This window comes from Bubalus kerabau, chromosome 5 (genome assembly GCF_029407905.1).
Source record: "Bubalus kerabau isolate K-KA32 ecotype Philippines breed swamp buffalo chromosome 5, PCC_UOA_SB_1v2, whole genome shotgun sequence".
Classification (NCBI taxonomy): Eukaryota; Metazoa; Chordata; class Mammalia; order Artiodactyla; family Bovidae; genus Bubalus; species Bubalus kerabau.
The window spans coordinates 57,160,071-57,176,733 of record NC_073628.1 but is presented as its reverse complement, the minus strand read 5'-3'; the positions used below and the strand labels follow the sequence as shown (position 1 = coordinate 57,176,733).

General features: G+C 54.2%; 1 long non-coding RNA gene across 1 annotated transcript; it reads right to left on the bottom strand.

Annotated features, from left to right (window-relative positions):
• Nucleotides 1–12,807: 12,807 nt before the first annotated feature.
• Nucleotides 12,808–14,708, bottom strand: LOC129653886 (uncharacterized). The gene is made up of 2 exons (XR_008715252.1): nucleotides 14,329–14,708; nucleotides 12,808–13,173 (listed from the first exon to the last, which is right to left on the bottom strand). It is a non-coding gene; the product is annotated as an uncharacterized LOC129653886 (long non-coding RNA).
• Between the last annotated feature and the right edge of the window lie 1,955 nt (nucleotides 14,709–16,663).

Below are 16,663 nucleotides of genomic sequence, written 5' to 3'. Positions count from 1 at the left end.
CACCATCCCTGCCCATCAGATTTCAGGGATCAAAGGAAAACTGGGATGGGATCAAGGGCCCAACCTGGCCCCCGTCCAGCGCCACTTCCTCCTGAAGGCTGTGAGGAGAGGAGATGGTCACCAAATCAGGGAGGTCTGTGGCCTCTGCCCTGCGAGTGGACGTGGCCTCTGCAGTCTGGGGCTCCTGGCAGAGGACTCTTGAGGAGGGGTAGTCCACAGTGGGGATGTGTTTCTGCTGAATGCTCTCTGACAATTGATTGAAAGTTACTGCCACTCTTTAAGTCCTAGGCTTTGAGCCTGGGCCTTTTCCCTAAGAGGAGACTGAGTGGTTAAGAATAGGAAAAATTTCTTTCTGGAAGACATGGGCCTGAGATCTGCCCTCCGACATCAGCCTTCATCCAGGCTTCAGCACAAGATCTCGCGCGACTCCACAGGGCTTGGACTTGGGAGGGAGAAGAGAGACACCGGGCCCATCAGGACGGTGACCAGGCAAAGGGCCTCCCAACTCTTTGCTCCCTCCGTCTTCTCTGCCAGGGCATGCAGATTTCCTGGGCCCATGTGCTCTATAAGAATAAATCTGCTGCGTGCTGAAGGGGTGCAAAGAACAATGGATCCGGAGCAAAGTCTCCTGGATCTGGAGACTCCAGGCTTTCAGAAGCAGCAGCAACCTGCCTGGCTTCATAATCCACCTGTGTGATAAGAATACAGGCATGCAGGGAGGAGTCCATGCAGTGGCAGGGCAGGAGCTATCCTGAAGAACTGTGTTTTAGAGGATTAGAGAGAATGAGGCAGGGGCATATATGTAGTTAAGAGGTTTCAACAAAACTTTACTGATCATCTCTTCTATGCAAACAACAGCTGATTCTCTGGGCACAGAAGATGTATGAAATGCAGCCCCGCCCTCAGGGAGCTCACTCGCCCATGGGGCAGTAAGTGACCAGTTCCTGGGCTAGAGGGCCAAGGTCAGAGCTGTGGCCGCCTGGAGGGGTTGTTCTGTTACTTGAGCGTAGGGTTACGGGATGAGAGGACAGTGGAGGGGAGGAAGGGCTTTTGTGTTTTTCCAGTAGGGATAATGTCAAGTGCAAAGTGCAAGGGTGGAGAATCTGGCCACACAGCTCTGTGAGGCCAGAGCTTAGAGTGGGGCTGGAGGTGACTTCACAAAGGGAGCAGGTGCTGGGGTCTGAAGAGCCTTCTAATTCACCAGGGCTAATGAGCCAGGGTCCTCTCCTACAAAAGGAGGCAACATTTCAGAGGAAAGAGGAATCACCCGGTCTGTGATTTAGGATAAGCTCTCTGGTAGTCAAGTGGAGGACTGATGTGGGGTCGAACTGGGAGATGAGAACCCCAGTTTGGAGGCCGAATCTGGTGAAACATCATGGGCAATAGCAGCAGAGAGGAGGGGAGGAGAGACAGGAGACAGGGTCACGGAACTTTGTGCCTAGAAGGTAAGGGATCAGAGTGTCCAGGTTGGAACCACTGGTGTGATAAGCCAAGCTGGGAGCTTCTTAGGGACACCTCAACTCCCAGAACCTCCTGTGTATCCTTGGGTAAGTGACTTAAACTTTCTGAGCCGAGTTTTGCAATCTGTATGTAAAGATACTAAAATTAATGTGTGTGGTTGTGGTACATATTAAACATAATGTATGCCAAGGCAAGGCTTTGGCTTGTTACAGGACCTCAGTACATAGTAGATGTGATTACCTTTGTCCATTCAACTAACATTTATTGAGCATCTGCTATGTGCCAGGGTCTGTAGTGGATCCTTGGGATTTAAATCTCAGTGCCCATTCTCATGCAGGTCGGGGTCCAGGGGAAGAGAGATGTGCAGAGGAAGAGCTGCACGGCAAGGTGATACGGGGCCCAGGAGAGTCGGGGACACCTTCACAGAGGAGAGGGGACAGCTGAAATGACGGAGAGTCTGCGACCTGCTCAGAGACTGTCCCGCCACCCCTGCCCTCTGACATGGGATTGCATTTCAGCATCTTTGAAATCTTCAGTTTTGATGGCAAAGCCTTGCTCCTTGCAGTTGGGTGGGGGGAATGGGCTGTAGATGGGTGTCTCTGTGGAGTCTGAATGGCAGATGGAGCCACGGCAGCCCCAGGGAAGGGCACAAGTGTATGGACAGGTAGGAGGGGAAGCCAGGTGAGAGTGACCATGGGCATGTGGGCTGAGTTTGCTAGCTGGGTAAAGAGCCTGTGTGTGTGTGTGTGTGTGTGTGGCTTATCCTGATTTTTCTGTTCCCTTTCTCTGTTCTTTGGAAAGTTGCCTCCAAATCCTCTGATGTCCCCACCCTTCTGCCATGCAGATTTTCTTTCCATCCATCTCTCAACAAGCCAAGCTTAGTAGAAACCACACTGCCTGGGTCCTCCACTAAGAAGGCACTCCCCACCCTACCGCCCCATCAAGTAAGACCTTGGGCTGTAAAGCCACATAGACACATGACCTTGGGCAGTTACTCACGTCTCCTGCTTGCTCATCTGTAACATGAAAATGGTAACGGTCCCTCTCTCGTGGGGCTGTTGTGAGATGTAAACCTGTGCCCAATCAATTCTTTCTTCCCTTCTCCGCAGGTCCTGTTACAAGCCAAAGCCTGTCTCCTTGCAGAGAGTCAGACAAGACTCAGCTAGGGGTTTCCCCTGGCACCCCAGCCCCCGGGGCCCCTCTTCTGCAGACCCCTCTGCTCTGCTAACCTAAAGGGTCTGCGGCTTTCCTGGGAGGCTCTGGTGGCCCCAACACGACAGGCTGGGAGGCCAAGCAGCATGACAGAGGGGGCCCAGGGGCAGCCCAGCCCACTCCTTGCCCAGTCCCTCCTCCTCGCTGCCAGTGACAAGCTGCTGCCCTGCAGGTAGGACAGGCATCCCTGCGCCCGGAGGACTGAATGCAGAAGCTGGAAATGGCTCTCCCTCACAGACTGTGTGGGCAGCTTCTGAAAAACCAAAGTTCAAACCCGCCCCACTTTCTCTTGGAAGGCACAGCATCCAGACAGGGAGATCTCAGCCAGCAGAGAAACCCCCTTCCTGCCCCAGTGCCGCAGGCTCTCCTTTCTGACCCCACCCGCACCCGGGCAGACACAGTCTCCCAAAGCACTGCAGGAACGCTTGGCGGGCCCTGACCTCACTCTGCCCCTAAGGTGCAGAAGTCATTTCCTTCTCTGGGCCTCAGTTTCCTCCTCTGCAAAATGGGAATAAAGTGAATGCTTGCCTCTCAGAAGGATTCTATGAGAGTATGAATGTAGAAGTGCTTACTTAACTGCAGGAAGATCTGCATGTGTGTAGATCATTAGTGTTTGGCCAAAGGGCCCTTCTCGGAGAAGGCAATGGCACCCCACTCCAGTAGTCTTGCCTGGAAAATCCCATGGACGAAGGAGCCTGGTAGGCTGCAGTCCATGGGGTCACTAGGAGTCAGACACGACTGAGTGACTTCACTTTCACTTTTCACTTTCAAGCACTGGAGAAGGAAATGGCAACCCACTCCAGTGTTCTTGCCTGGAGAATCCCAGGGATGGGGGAGCCTGGTGGGTTGCCGTCTCTGGGGTCGCACAGAGTCAGACACGACTGAAGCAACTTAGCAGCAGCAAAGGGCCCTTCTTAGGGTTCTAGGAGACAAGTAAAGACAAGAGAATTGAGAAACTAAGTAAGAACAGAGAGAAACTCTCCCGAAGGGCATGTGTGTCCTTGGCAGGGAGGAGGGAGAGTGGCAGCGAGACCTGAGCCCACAGACTGAACCCCTGTGGCCTTGCTCCTTAGGCTGCACCAGTCGATTGGAAAAGCAGGATGTGGCTGGACTCGGCCAGTTCTTACTCCGCCTCTAAATAAACCCAGGCCAAATGTTTTCCAGTGATCTGTGGAGAGTGGGGATGAGCAGGAGAAAAATATTTTACCTGATTCCATTACGATTCTAGTAGAAGGCCTAGGAGTTTCCACTTTATCACCGCACCAAACATCACATCCTTTCTTCACTGTTTGTGCCAAATGTACAGGCACATTCGTACTTGTGCGTGTGTACACACATGCACACACATACACACACATACATACTGCACGACCACTCCAGACTTCAGATGGGGTAACAGCTGCATCCCTAGAGGGTTCTAGGACAGGGTGGGCACATAAACAGAGCCAGCCAATCACAGTCCTGTTGACCCTAGCAACCATCAGGCCAATTAGAACCCCACCCCTGTATCCAGCAGTACCTCCCAAACATTCAACACACACACATAGACACACACACACAGCCTTCAGGTTGCTGCATTGCCACGGCAACGAAACCACCAAATAGAGCCAAGAAAATGGGAAAGCGGCCCTTGGCAGTGAGACCAGACAGACACTGGGATGAGGATGCAGGCAACACAGGCTGGGGTTGGGACACTGAGTAGGGTCCCCATGCAGGACGAGGGAGGAGAAAGAGCTGGTTCACCAAGACTTTCCAAGCCCGTGTTTTAGCCATGGGCCTCCGTCTCCTCATCTATGGATGGGCGTCAAATGCTCCTGCTTGTATTATATTATGCGCTCAGAGCATGTAATCACTTTTCAACTAATTAATAGGGATGGAAACTATAGGTTACATTTTTAGAAAAACCTGAAGAGATGTGAGACTTCTGGGTAAAAAAAGAGTTGATAGGTCCCCAGAAAGACCTAAAATCAAGTCCTAAAATTCAGCTCATGAATTCATTGTGAGTTGGAACTCAGTTCAACTTGAGAACCCTTACTTGGGATGTACCATTTGCCAGGCACAGATGCAGATTTCGGCCGTGGCCAGGCAGCCTTTGAGGGGCCTGCAGCGCATCTTGGTGGAGGCGACTGGAAAGGTCCAGGAGACCTGCGAGGTGGGCCTGAGACAGGTGCTGGTACGGACGGCAGACTGCCTGCAGAGACTGCCCAGGCCAAAGAGAAAGCTGAGGCTTCAAGCCTTGCGCCCCACTGGCTTTTTGCTTCCACACCTCAGACTCCTCCCTTCAGTCAGCTGCCAGAGTGATCTTAGTTAAGAGTGAAAAGCAGACAGTGGACTCCTCTGCCCAGCTGCGTGATGGCTCCCCAACAGTGGGCCTCTGGCCCCCAAGGCCTCCTTCAGAACTCGGTGAAGCTGAGGGGCTCACTTCCCAGAGTCACATGCACAGTATATTTCTTTCATCTGGGGGACTCCGGGCCTCTTTCATGCTTGTTCAGGGAATCGCTTGTGGAGGCATGGCCTACAAGGCCCCTAGGTGACCTGGCCTCTGCCTCCCTCGCCAGCTCATCCTGACCTCCCCCTGCTGGTGTATGCCCGGCCACATCAATCTGCATGCAGTTCTCTTGCACACCGGCTGTGTTTCACTGTGACTTTGCTTATGCTGTCCTCACCAGCTAGAGAGGCTTCCTCCTGGTGTCTAGTTAACGCCTCCTCGTTCCTCAAAGCCCAGCTCAGGAGTCACCACCTCTTCGAAGCTGTCCTGCTGCTGCTGAGTCACTTCAGTCATGTCCCACTCTGTGCGACCCCATAGACGGCAGCCCACCAGGCTCCCCTGTCCCTGGGATTCTCCAGGCAAGAACACTGGAGTGGGTTGCCATTTCCTTCTCCAATGCAGGAAAGTGAAAAGTGAAAGTGAAGTCGCTCAGTCGTGTCCGACTCTTAGCGACCCCATGGACTGCAGCCCACCAGGCTCTTCCATCCATAGGATTTTCCAGGCAAGAGTACTGGAGTGGGGTGCCTTCGCCTTCTCCTTGAAGCTGTCCAGACAGGCTCAATCACTCCGCAGCCTGAATCAGTTCTGCTCCGTCTACACACTTCTCTCCCCGAGGGCCTCCTGATACATGGGGACTCTATCTGTCTTCTTTACTATGCTATGAGCTTCCTAAAGCCAGACACCACAACTTTAGCCTTTGTATTCCCAGGATCTAGCATTTAATAGGTCTGGAGAACCAAAATGGTGAGACTGAATTGGCAGAGGATACGGAGCGGACATATGAGGTGAAGAACAAGTCAGGAGCCTTGAGCAGAGAGGGCATCAAGAAGGAAGGGGGCATCAGGAGGGGCCTGGCAGTCAAGCTGGTGAGGGACTGAAAATTACCATTGAATTTGGCAACTAGGAAGCAAACAGTCGCACTTCTCCCAGGGCTCATCCAGCTCTAGGATGAAAAGCCCTGAGCAGATGGAGGTGGTCAGTCGCTCAACATTGGCGACCTTGATGAGGGCAGTTCTGCTGGCGGGGGTGGGCACAGCTTGATGTGATGGGCCAAGGAATGATGGAGGCAGGGAAGGGAGATTGGGGTGCTCTGACTGCTGAGTTGTTAGGCTGTGCTGAGGGGGGAGAGCAGGCAAGAGCCTGGGGGACTCCCCGGCCCCACCGCTCCAGAGAGACGGCAGACAAAGCTGTCAGGAGCAGTGCGGGCATCGGGGTGACTTCCTCCCGAAGGGCTCCAGCCCCGCCGCCCGACTGTTCCTCCCACCACCCTGATCCCCGAAGCTGCAGCTGTGGCCTCTGCCCTCTGTGTATCTTGTCCACTGAGCACAGCAGATTCTGCTTGGACAGCTTGGGGGTCCTCTCTTCTTTTGAATTGTGAAAGTCTTCTTTGAATCTGTGTATCCTGTCCAAATAATTAGATCCTGAACTTCCCGAAGGCAGGGACAATGTCCTCCCCCCTGCCTCCCCTTTCCTTCCTTCAGTAAACACTAATTAAGTGCTGTCTCTCCAGCGGTCACGATGATGGCTAGAGTTCCTGCTCTCAGGTGTCCCACGTCTGGGTTCAGGAGACCTGAATGTGGAGAATTTTATACCCTGGAGCCAGTAGGGAGCTTCAGAGAGTCAGTAAAAATCCATACTGTTATATGCCAGTACTGCCTCGGTGTGCGTGTACATGTGCACGCGTGTATGTGTGCGTGTGTGTGTGTCAGAGATGGAGACTGCATGGCTCTAAAGAGAGACTCTACAAATGAACATATTCAAGTGGAGTCAATCAGCTGGATTCAAGTCTGATCTGTGTGATATGGCAAGTTATTCTCCACTCTGTGTCTCCTTTTCCTGGTCTGTGAAACAGGGACCATATAGTACCTTTCTCCTGGGGTCACAGTGAGGGTTTAATGGGGAATGTACAGAAATACATTCTTGGAGAAGGCAATGGCAACCCACTCCAGTACTCTTGCCTGGAAAATCCCATGGATGGAGGAGCCTGGTAGGCTGCCATCCATGGGGTCGCTAAGAGTCGGACACGACTGAGCGACATCACTTTCACTTTTCACTTTCATGCATTGGAGGAGAAATGGCAACCCACTCCAGTGTTCTTGCCTGGAGAATCCCAGGGACGGCAGGGCCTGGTGGGCTGCCGTCTATGGGGTCGCACAGAGTGGGACACAACTGAAGTGACTTAGCAGCAATAGCAGTACAGAAATAACTTGCCACAGTGCTTGGAACAGAATAAGAGAACGATCAGTGTTAGCTCTTATTGTTTTTGAGAGAGAGAGAGTGAGAGAAGCATTCGTGAGACTCTCAAAGGGTTCTTGGTCCAGAAAAGGCCAAGAGTCAGGGGTCCAGTGGGCGAGACTGCCCTGCTTGCTGACCGCAGGGCACGCAGTCATAGGTGCTAAAGGGTGTTAATCTGAGGGGTGCTGCGGGCACCTTCAGCTTCCGCTCTGCGTCTCCCAAGCACCAGGTGGATCAGGATCCTGCTCTGAACGGTGGTTCAGAAGTAAAGATTGAACGGACCCCTCATGGCCCTTGAGTTCAGGCTGGAACAACACGTGAGGTGAGACCAGAACTCTGTTTCTCCCAGTTGGACGGATTAAAGGCAGGAAAAAGAAGAAGAAGGCCTTTGCTCCTCATCACATTAAAAAGCAATAGTCTGCAGGGCAATTAGGCCCCCGTAAATTACAGAGCCTGCCTGTCAGCCGGCTCAGCGCTATCTCATTAGCCAGCGTGCCAGAGACGCTACACGCCCTGCCGGGAGCCGCCCCGTTGCCAAGCGCCTGCTCCATAATTAGACACAGAGTCCTGGCCTCGGCCAGGCGCCCACCCACCCCTCCTGAGGGGCAGGTGCAGGGCACGGGCAGGCCCAGCTGTGGGCCCTGCTCAGGGGAAGGGAGGTCAGAGCGCAAGTCTCAGTGGAGAGTCCCAGCCCTGCTGTGACCTTGGGAGGAGATCTGGGAAGTCCTCGGGGAAGGAAGTGAAAGGGCAGGGGACAAGGGCAGGGACCCCACCTTCTCCCCCCTGGACACCCGGTACCGGGAGCAATGGGCCAGACGGGCCTCCCCGGAGACTCTGGGTTGGAGGTGAACTCCAGGAAGGTCAGGAGGTGGTGAAGTCTTTGCTCCAGGTTTTTCTGAGAACATTTAACCACCCAAGCCACCCAGCACACATGTGTACACACACACACACACACACACACACACACACACACACACTGGTTCTCAGTCACCCGGGGGCTGGTGGGGATGGTACCTGGGGCTGGGAGAAGACTCGGGGCTGGGGCAATATGGCCCCCGGAGGCCCCTGTAGCCAGAATTGCAGTAAGGGCTGGGCTGGCAGGCAGGTGCCCAAGATGGAAATATAACAAGATGTGTGTAGGAGAAATCATTCTCCAAGCCTCTTAGGGCAGAGATGAGCACCCCTAATGGTCAAGAATGCTCCAGTGACGAGACAGTGGGGCTGGACACCACAGAGCTTGTGCTTTACCAAGTGGAGGACATAGACTCCCTGGGAAGGCAAGAGGGGCCCGAGCTGGTCCCAGCAGTTCTCTGCCCACCTCCACAGAGCCCCCGGCCTCTCTTCTAGATCCGCTTTGCACAGGTGAAGAGAGGTGCCCAGGGAGGGGTGCCGGTGCCCAGCCTGCCCTGATGCCCCCGGGTCTCCAGCCAACCACGAGCGCCCACTGAAGGAGGGAGAAGACACTGCAGGTGCCCGCAGCACTCGTCGTGCGCGGCGGCCCAGCCCCGGAGAGAGGGTGAAGCAAGAGAGGGGAGAATGCAGGGCAAGCAGCTGCCCGGGGCCTGGGGCAGGCAACACGTGCCCCTAGGAGTGCCCTCGTGTGCCCCCTCCCCAGCCCAAGCGGATTGGGCCCTGATGGGTGCTGTTCCAACCTCCAGCTCCAGCAGCCCCATCCTGACGGAGAAGGGGAGCACCGCAGAGAAAAGACGGCTTAGGGCAAGACAGCCAGAGACAGGGAGACCTGGGCCGGAGCCCCAAGGGCGGGCGTGGAAGGATGTGGATGCCGTCCGGCATCCATCGGTGAGGCATTTCGTCTTAACAGGGCACAGAGCTCAGGAACTACCTCTGCTGAGAGAAGAGAGCTCGGACCCGGGCCTTGCCCTCCCCCAGGTGCTTCTCCCAGCTCTGACCAGCCCAGGCCAAGGCTGCAGCCCGCCTGGCGCCCCCAGTCCCAGCCGGGAGGACAGCAGGCTGCGGACAGCCTCAGAGGGTGACTCACATCGCTGGTCTCCAAGGCTGACAGAGCCTGGAGCAATGCCAGGTGGGCTGTGCTCCTCCCAGTGCCCGCTCCGAACCCCAGCTCATCAGCAGCCCTGGGCCAGACCAGGGCCAGGGCCCCCCTCCCACTGCGGCACAGAGGAACCAAGTTTCCCAGCCCAGCCTGTCCCGCCAGGCCCACTGGGAGCCCTTTGCTACCACACCTTGGGAGCCCAGCCCAGGGACCATTGTTCCCTGGAGCCACGGTTCATTTTCCTGGGGGCTCCTCCCAGGCCAGCTTCCCCTTTTCCTGCAGCCAGGGAGGGGTTGGGGATCCCGGGTGGCCAGGTGTGTCCTGAGGAGTAGGAGGGAGCCAGGCAGACAGCAGGGGTCAGCGGGCGTCAGGAGCCAGAAACAATCCGGACGGGCCCTGGCATGGGGGCACTCCTGGAGGAGTGAGCAGGAAGTGGGGGGTTATACTCACAATCCCCTTTACTTTGGGGAAAGCCCATGACCACAATGGTGAAGACTGCCAGGGCCTCCCAGGAACACACCCCGTCTGCGTGAGGGAGCAGATAAGCCTGATCAGCTCAGACATACCTGAGTGATCACTTAGGTGCAGGGCCCCTACATCTGCATGAACAAGCATGTCTGGTCAAAGCATTGGCTGTGTCGGGTCCTAACAGGTGAAAACGGACCTGAGAGGCCAGGCAGTGATAAGTCTATCTGCGTGAACAGGTGTGACCGGCTACTATACCTGAATACACCAGGCTGCTCCAGAGCAGACCCGAGTGCCAAATGACCTGGCAAGAGAGACCTATCTGGGGAGCCAGCTTCTGCACGTGACAGCCCGGCCTCACAGGTGGGCGTCTGGCAGTGCCCGCCGTGGCAAGGGGAAGGGGGGCACTGGGACCCGTCGGGACCCCAGGCCTGCTGTTTGCCGCAGAGAGCTGGCCCCTGGCCACTCAGGGGTGGTAATACCACTCTGCGTTTCTTCCCCAGGATCCTGGCTGTTTATGAACTCACGACTCCGCTCTTAGTTAAACACCTGGTGACTGAACCTGACCCAGTATTTACTCCTGGAGAGACGGCAGGAGCAGGCGTCACCAGGGCAGCCTGACGCTGCAGCCAGCTGGGTGCAGGGGGAGGGCCGCAGAGGGAGGCCCTGCTGTCTTTTCTTGGGTCGTTGTTGTTCAGTCGCTCTGTCGTGTCCAACTCTTTGCGACCCCATGGACTGCAGCACGCCAGCCTCCCTGTCCATCACCAACTCCCAGAGTTTACTCAAACTCATGTCCATTGAGTTGGTGATGCCATCCAACCATCTCATCCTCTGTCGTCCCCTTCTCCTCTCGCCTTCCATCTTGCCCAGCATCAGGGTCTTTTCCAGTGAGTCAGCTCTTCGCATCAGGGGGCCCAAGTATTGGAGCTTCAGCATCAGTCCTTCCCATGAATATCTCCTTGGGCACTGGAGGGTCTCTCAGGCCACAGGTGTGCCCCCAGGCAGCCGTCTCCTGCCTCCTCCTGGCTCAGGCTGGGAGGGACAGAAAGGGGACTCTGTCCCCAGGGACTGTCCCTAGGAGGGTAAGAGTCGAATAGATAAGGGACCTCAGCCAGAAGCTGTTAGAAACCCAAACCTCTCCCTCAAGATAAGAAGGCCCCCGGATCCTGCCCTGGACCCAATGGATGGGAGGCTTCCGGGGGAAGGAGCCTCCCTGCGGGAAGCGGCCAACCTGCTTTTCTTTGGAAGGGGATGGGAAGAGGAAAGGGGGGCTGGCGAGCCCCTCGGAGGAATGAAAGCAGATGGCTCCTCAGCAACAGGGCTGGGCCACCTCCCCGCAAAGGACTCAGACCCAAGACTCTGAGAATCCAGGAACTTGGTGATTTCCCTGCATTAGGCACTAGAACTTTCCCTGGCATTATTAGCCATAAACCTCGAAACCAAAAACACTCAGAGGGTGAAGAATCTGCCTGCGGTGTGGGAGACCCAGGTTCCATCCCTGGGTTGGAAAGATCCCCTGGAGAAGGGAATGGCTACCCACTCCAGTATTCTTGCCTGGAGAATCCCATGAACAGAGGAGCCTGGCAGGCTACAGTCCATGGGGTTGTAAAAGAGTCAGACATGACTGAGCAACTTCACTTTTGCTTTCCTTCACTTTCACTTTCTTTCGAAACCTGATGTAATTGCCAGGTTCTTCCAGAAAGAAGAGCTGAGGGATCTCTTACTAGCCGGGCCTGGAGGAGAAGCCCTAGAGACAGAGCTTCAAAGAAGTCCAGGGAGGGGGCCGAGGTGGTGGGGAGGCTTGCTGAAGAAAGGAAAAGCAGGGACAGGGTAGCAGTCAATGTGTTTTCCTGATGGGAATTTGCTTTACGGGCTCCTGTTATGTGTCAGGCACCCTATGCAGGTCAGAATTAATGCTCATGATGACATTAAGTAGACATTGTTATCCCATTTTACAGATGAGGAAACTAAGGCTTTTAAGTGGTCAAATTACTTTCCTGGTCCCTAGTGAGTGAAAGCATTAACCTCTCAGTCATGTCCAGCTCTTCACAACCCCATGAACTGTAGCCCCTCAGGCTCCTCTGTCCACGGAATTCTCCAGGCAAGAATATTGCAGCGGGTAGCCATTCCCTTCTCCAGGGGATCTTCCCAGTCCAAGGATGGAACCTGGGTTTCTTGCATTGCAGGCAGATTCTTTACTGTCTGAGCCACCAGGGAAGGTCCCCAGTGAGAGGCAGGGCTGAATCCAAATCCAGGTCTGAATCCAGAGCCCATGTGCTTTCTGCAATGCTTCATTGCTCAAACCAGGCTGCAGATGCCCTCCAGACACCAGAGCCCAGCATAGGGCAGGTCAAGCCAGGGGAGGGAGTCTCAGCCACAACCTCAGGGTGCCCACACTCAGAGGTCATGCTCCCAACAGCCCCCAGAGACCGCCCATCAGAGGCAGCACCACTCAAGAGAAGAACACAGGCTCTAGCCTTGGAAAAATCTGGATTCACATACCACTTACTGGGCTTCCCTCATGGCTCAGCGGGTAAAGAATCTGCCTGCAACGCAGGAGACGCAGGTTTGATCCCTGGGTCAGGAAGATCCCCTGGAAAAGGAAATAGCAACCCACTCCAGTATTCTTGCCTAAAAGAGGAGCCTGGTGGGCTACAGTCCAAAGGGTCAGAAAGAATTGGACACTCATTAGCTTCTGTGCCCTTGGGCAAAAGGTTTAACTTCTCTGAGCCTAAATTTGTTCATCTGTGAAGAAGACATACACACGCCTACCTCTTCGAGCTATTTGAGAATTAAATGAGATACTGCATATAAAGAATCTAGCCCATGGTAGGTGCTTAGTAAATGATGGTTCCAGGGTGGCCTGCTGGGACCTGTGATCATGTATCACACAGGGCCCTGTGCTCAGAGGGGCCCACACATAGGAGGCTCCATGCTTGGTTAAAAGCTTTATTGTTGCCTTCTTGAAATTTTGAATACTTTTTGAACCAGGGGCCCAGCATTTTTGTGTTGTATTGGGTCGCCCAAGTTATCTATTGAATCCTGCTTATTGGTCTGGGTTCAGTTCTTTTGACTCCCACTCTCTGGAACAAGCTGTCCTTTCATCATTTCATGGTTTTCCAGGCTCGGGACGTGTTTCTCCGTTGCTGACAAGCAATCAGGGAGGGCAGACAGAGCCCCGCCTCACTTCGGCGGCCAGCACCTCCAGCCGGGTGAGAGAGGATCCCCCCTTCTCATCCCGAAGAGACTTGTGAGCTTGGGCTCCTGGTGGTCAACGTGGCTTCCCAGATGCCAGCAGTCCCTTTAGGAATAAATCTCTGTGAGGTTGGGAGCCTCCAACTCCGCGACCCTCTTCCTTCAGGGCAGGCCTGCGTGTCTCCAGAGGGTTGGGGGAGAGGGCTGCTGGCCGGGGCAGAGGCAGAGCTCTGAGCGGCTTCAGGCGGTCATGGGCAGGGCAGCCTCCAGACACCGCTGGTCCCAGGCCTGGACCCCAAGGTGGGGCCGGAGGCCACCCTCCCAGAGGCCAGAAGCCAGAGAGGCTTCTGCCTCAGGCTGTGTCTGCCCCTGAGCTGTTTTTAGACTCTAGTTCCCAGAGGCCCAGCTGTTTGCTAAACTGGCAGTCAGGACCCACCTCCCGAACTCTGAGAAGCATCAGGGAAAGAGGGGAAAGAGAAACTGATAGGCTGGAAAGCTGTCTGTCTTCCTTCATTCACTTTCACAGCCTACCTCACTACTAGGTCTAGGAGCCTTTGACAAGGACACTGGAGTCGGGAGAGGGAGGGTCAGGAAGACAGTGGGAGAGGAGGCTGGGGTGCAGCTGTGGGACCAGGGCGAGGAATCATAAGCCCACTCAAAAACTGTGAAACATCAGCTTTAGAAGGCACCTTTGAGAAACTGAGGTCAAAGAGGGAGGGAAAGGCGCCCAAAGGCACACAGCAAGGACTGGCACCTGGGTCTCCTAAGCCCCAGCTGGGGCTCTTTCCATCAGATCATTTGACTTCAGATTCAGAGACAAATCGGGGTAATGAGGGAAAAAGAGACAGACCCCATCTTCTGTATGTACACACGTGTATCCACACACAAACACCAGTTCCTCCTGGAGACTGGTACAGGGAGCTGCTAGGCCCTGGTCAGGTACACAGGACATCAGGGTAAGGAGATATGTGCCTCTGGCCTTACCATTGGCATGGCCTCTGGAATCTGAGGGTTTGGGGTGATGGGGTCTGCTACGTGTCTCCCAGGACCCTTCTCCAGTGGCTGATCTGACATGGCTGCTACATTTCTGAGTCCTCAGGCTGAGATCTTGGGGCCTCTTCATGGGAAGGAGGGACCTGGAAAGTTTCCCCTTCAGTGTGGATTTTAAAGGTAACATTAATTGCTAATATATATGAAACACCTTATATGCCAGCACCATTCTAAGGGGTTTTCAGGTATCAGTCCATCATCTAATACTTACACAACCCTATGGAGACAGATACCATTATTGTCCCTATCTTAAAGTTGAAGCAGGGCTTCCCTGGTGGTCCAGTAGTTCAGGAAATGCCTTCCAATGCAGGACACACAGGTTGGATCCCTGGTCTGGGAACTAAGATCCCACACGCCACGGGGCAACCAAGCCCCGACACTGCAACTCCCAGCCCGTGCGCTCTAGAGCCTGCACTCCACTAGAGAGAAGCCTGTGCACGCAGTGAGAGATCCCACATGCCGCAATGCAGCCAAGTGAGTAAAGCGGAGGAAACTGAAGCACAGAGAGGCTGAGTAACGTGCCCCTGGTCACACAGCCAGGAGACAGTGAAGTGGGGGCTTGGACCTAGGCATCCTGGAAGCGGGCAGCCAGCACTCCTCCTCCACTCCCTAAATGACTGCTACCTCTGGGCTCCTAATTCAGGGCTCCTGGCAGCGTGACACCTGCTCGATCCCCATCCGGTAGGCTTTTAGTCGGCAAAAGCTACATGTGTTTCTACTTCCATACACATGTACCCTGTGATTCAGCGTCTTTCTCCTCCCACACCTGAACACCAGACAAGCAGCAAGTGGTGTGTGTGCTGAGGTGGGGACGAGGACGTGACCTCTTTGAGTGGCCCAGTTGAGGCTGACCTCCTGGTTGCAGGGGGCTGTGTGTCTCTGTGCAGCCGCCCTTCCCTGCCCCTCAGAACACCCCTCAGTGGCCTGTGCTGCCACCTCCTGGCCACAAAGGGTTAGGACAGGCCCTGTGGGTGTTTTTCAGGCTTCTTCCCTTCCAAGGCATCTCCCAGGGTCATGAGACTATATGCTGTTGATTCCCAAATAAATATCTTTTTTGTTATTCCAGATTTTTCCGGCATCATTGAGATGTAACTGACATGAAACATTGTATAAATTTTTAAATAAATATTGGATTATTTTTACTGAATCAGTATAATAGCTTGAAACACAATCTAGAAATTCTTGTCAACAACAGCTTATTTCCTGCCCCCCCCACCCCGCTTTTAACTTTAGGTGTAGTTGATTTACAATGTTTCAGGCATACAATACAGTGACTCATATATATATATATATATTTTTTTTTTTTTTTTTTTCCAGGCAAGGGTACTAGAGTGGGCTGCCATTTCCTTCTCCAGGGGATCTTCCTAGCCCAGGGATCGAACCCCGGTCTCCTGCATTGCAGACAGACGCTTTACTGTCTGAGCCACTAGGGAAGCCCTATATACACACACTGTAAGTTTAAAGCATGGATTCATGCTGATTTGATACATACACACACATTGTGGAATGATTACCACAGCACCTTCAGTTGTCACATTCATTGCTTCACATAGTTTACTTTTTTTTTTGGTGGTGAGAACTCTCTGCCCAAATCTTAATCTTTTGAGACCCAGGTCTGTGTATGCTGATGTACCCCAACACCCTGTGACTCCCCTAAATTCAGAGCTGGCACTAGAGCACAGGGTCCTGGCTCCTGACTCAGTTTTCCTGTCACACGGCATTGCTTCTCCACCAAAGCAGTAGAGAACAGGGACAAAACAAGGGCCTGGAGAAGAACAAGACTGCAACCCCGTGCCGCTGGCGACCGCCAGGGTTCAGACCCAGGCCAGGGCGGCGGCGACACCTGGGGGCCCTCTGGAGTGCTCCAAGTCAGTGAGGGGGTTTGCAGAAGTCAGACTTGCAAAAGACAGGTAAGGGACTGTGAGGCCATCTGGGGTGGCTGCAACAAAGCTTCGTGGCTGAGGAGAGGGGAGAAGGGGGTGGATGCTGCGGGTCCCTGGAGCAGCAAGAACGAGGGTCCCTGGGAGAGGCGGGAGAGGACAGAGCGGGCCCCCGCTTCCAGCCTCCCTGAGGGACAGAAGGAGAAATAGAGCAAGGAACAAAGAAGGCACGGTCAGACGAAAGAGCTGAAGCCTGAGTGCTTTAGAGACAGACTCACGTCTCAGAACAGGAACCGTGTCGGGAAGGCCCTGCTGCCTGTTTCTGTGCTGCCTGCAAGCTAAGGGTGCTTTGACATTTTCAAATAGTTTAAAAGCTTCAAGATCAGATCAGATCAGTCGCTCAGTCGTGTCCGACTCTTTGCACAGAATAATACTTCATGACACTTGAAAATTATATGACATTCAAATCTCAGTGTCTATAAAGTTTTACCAGGACACAGCCATGAGCTCATTCTCTTACGTATCATATCACACTACAACAGCAGAGGGGGTCGAGATGGACCACAGGGCCCATGAAGCTTGAAATATTTACACTGTGGCTCTTCACAGAAAGCTTGTGGACCCCTACCTTAGAGAAAAGGGGCCGTGGGCCACAGGCTCTGCCCC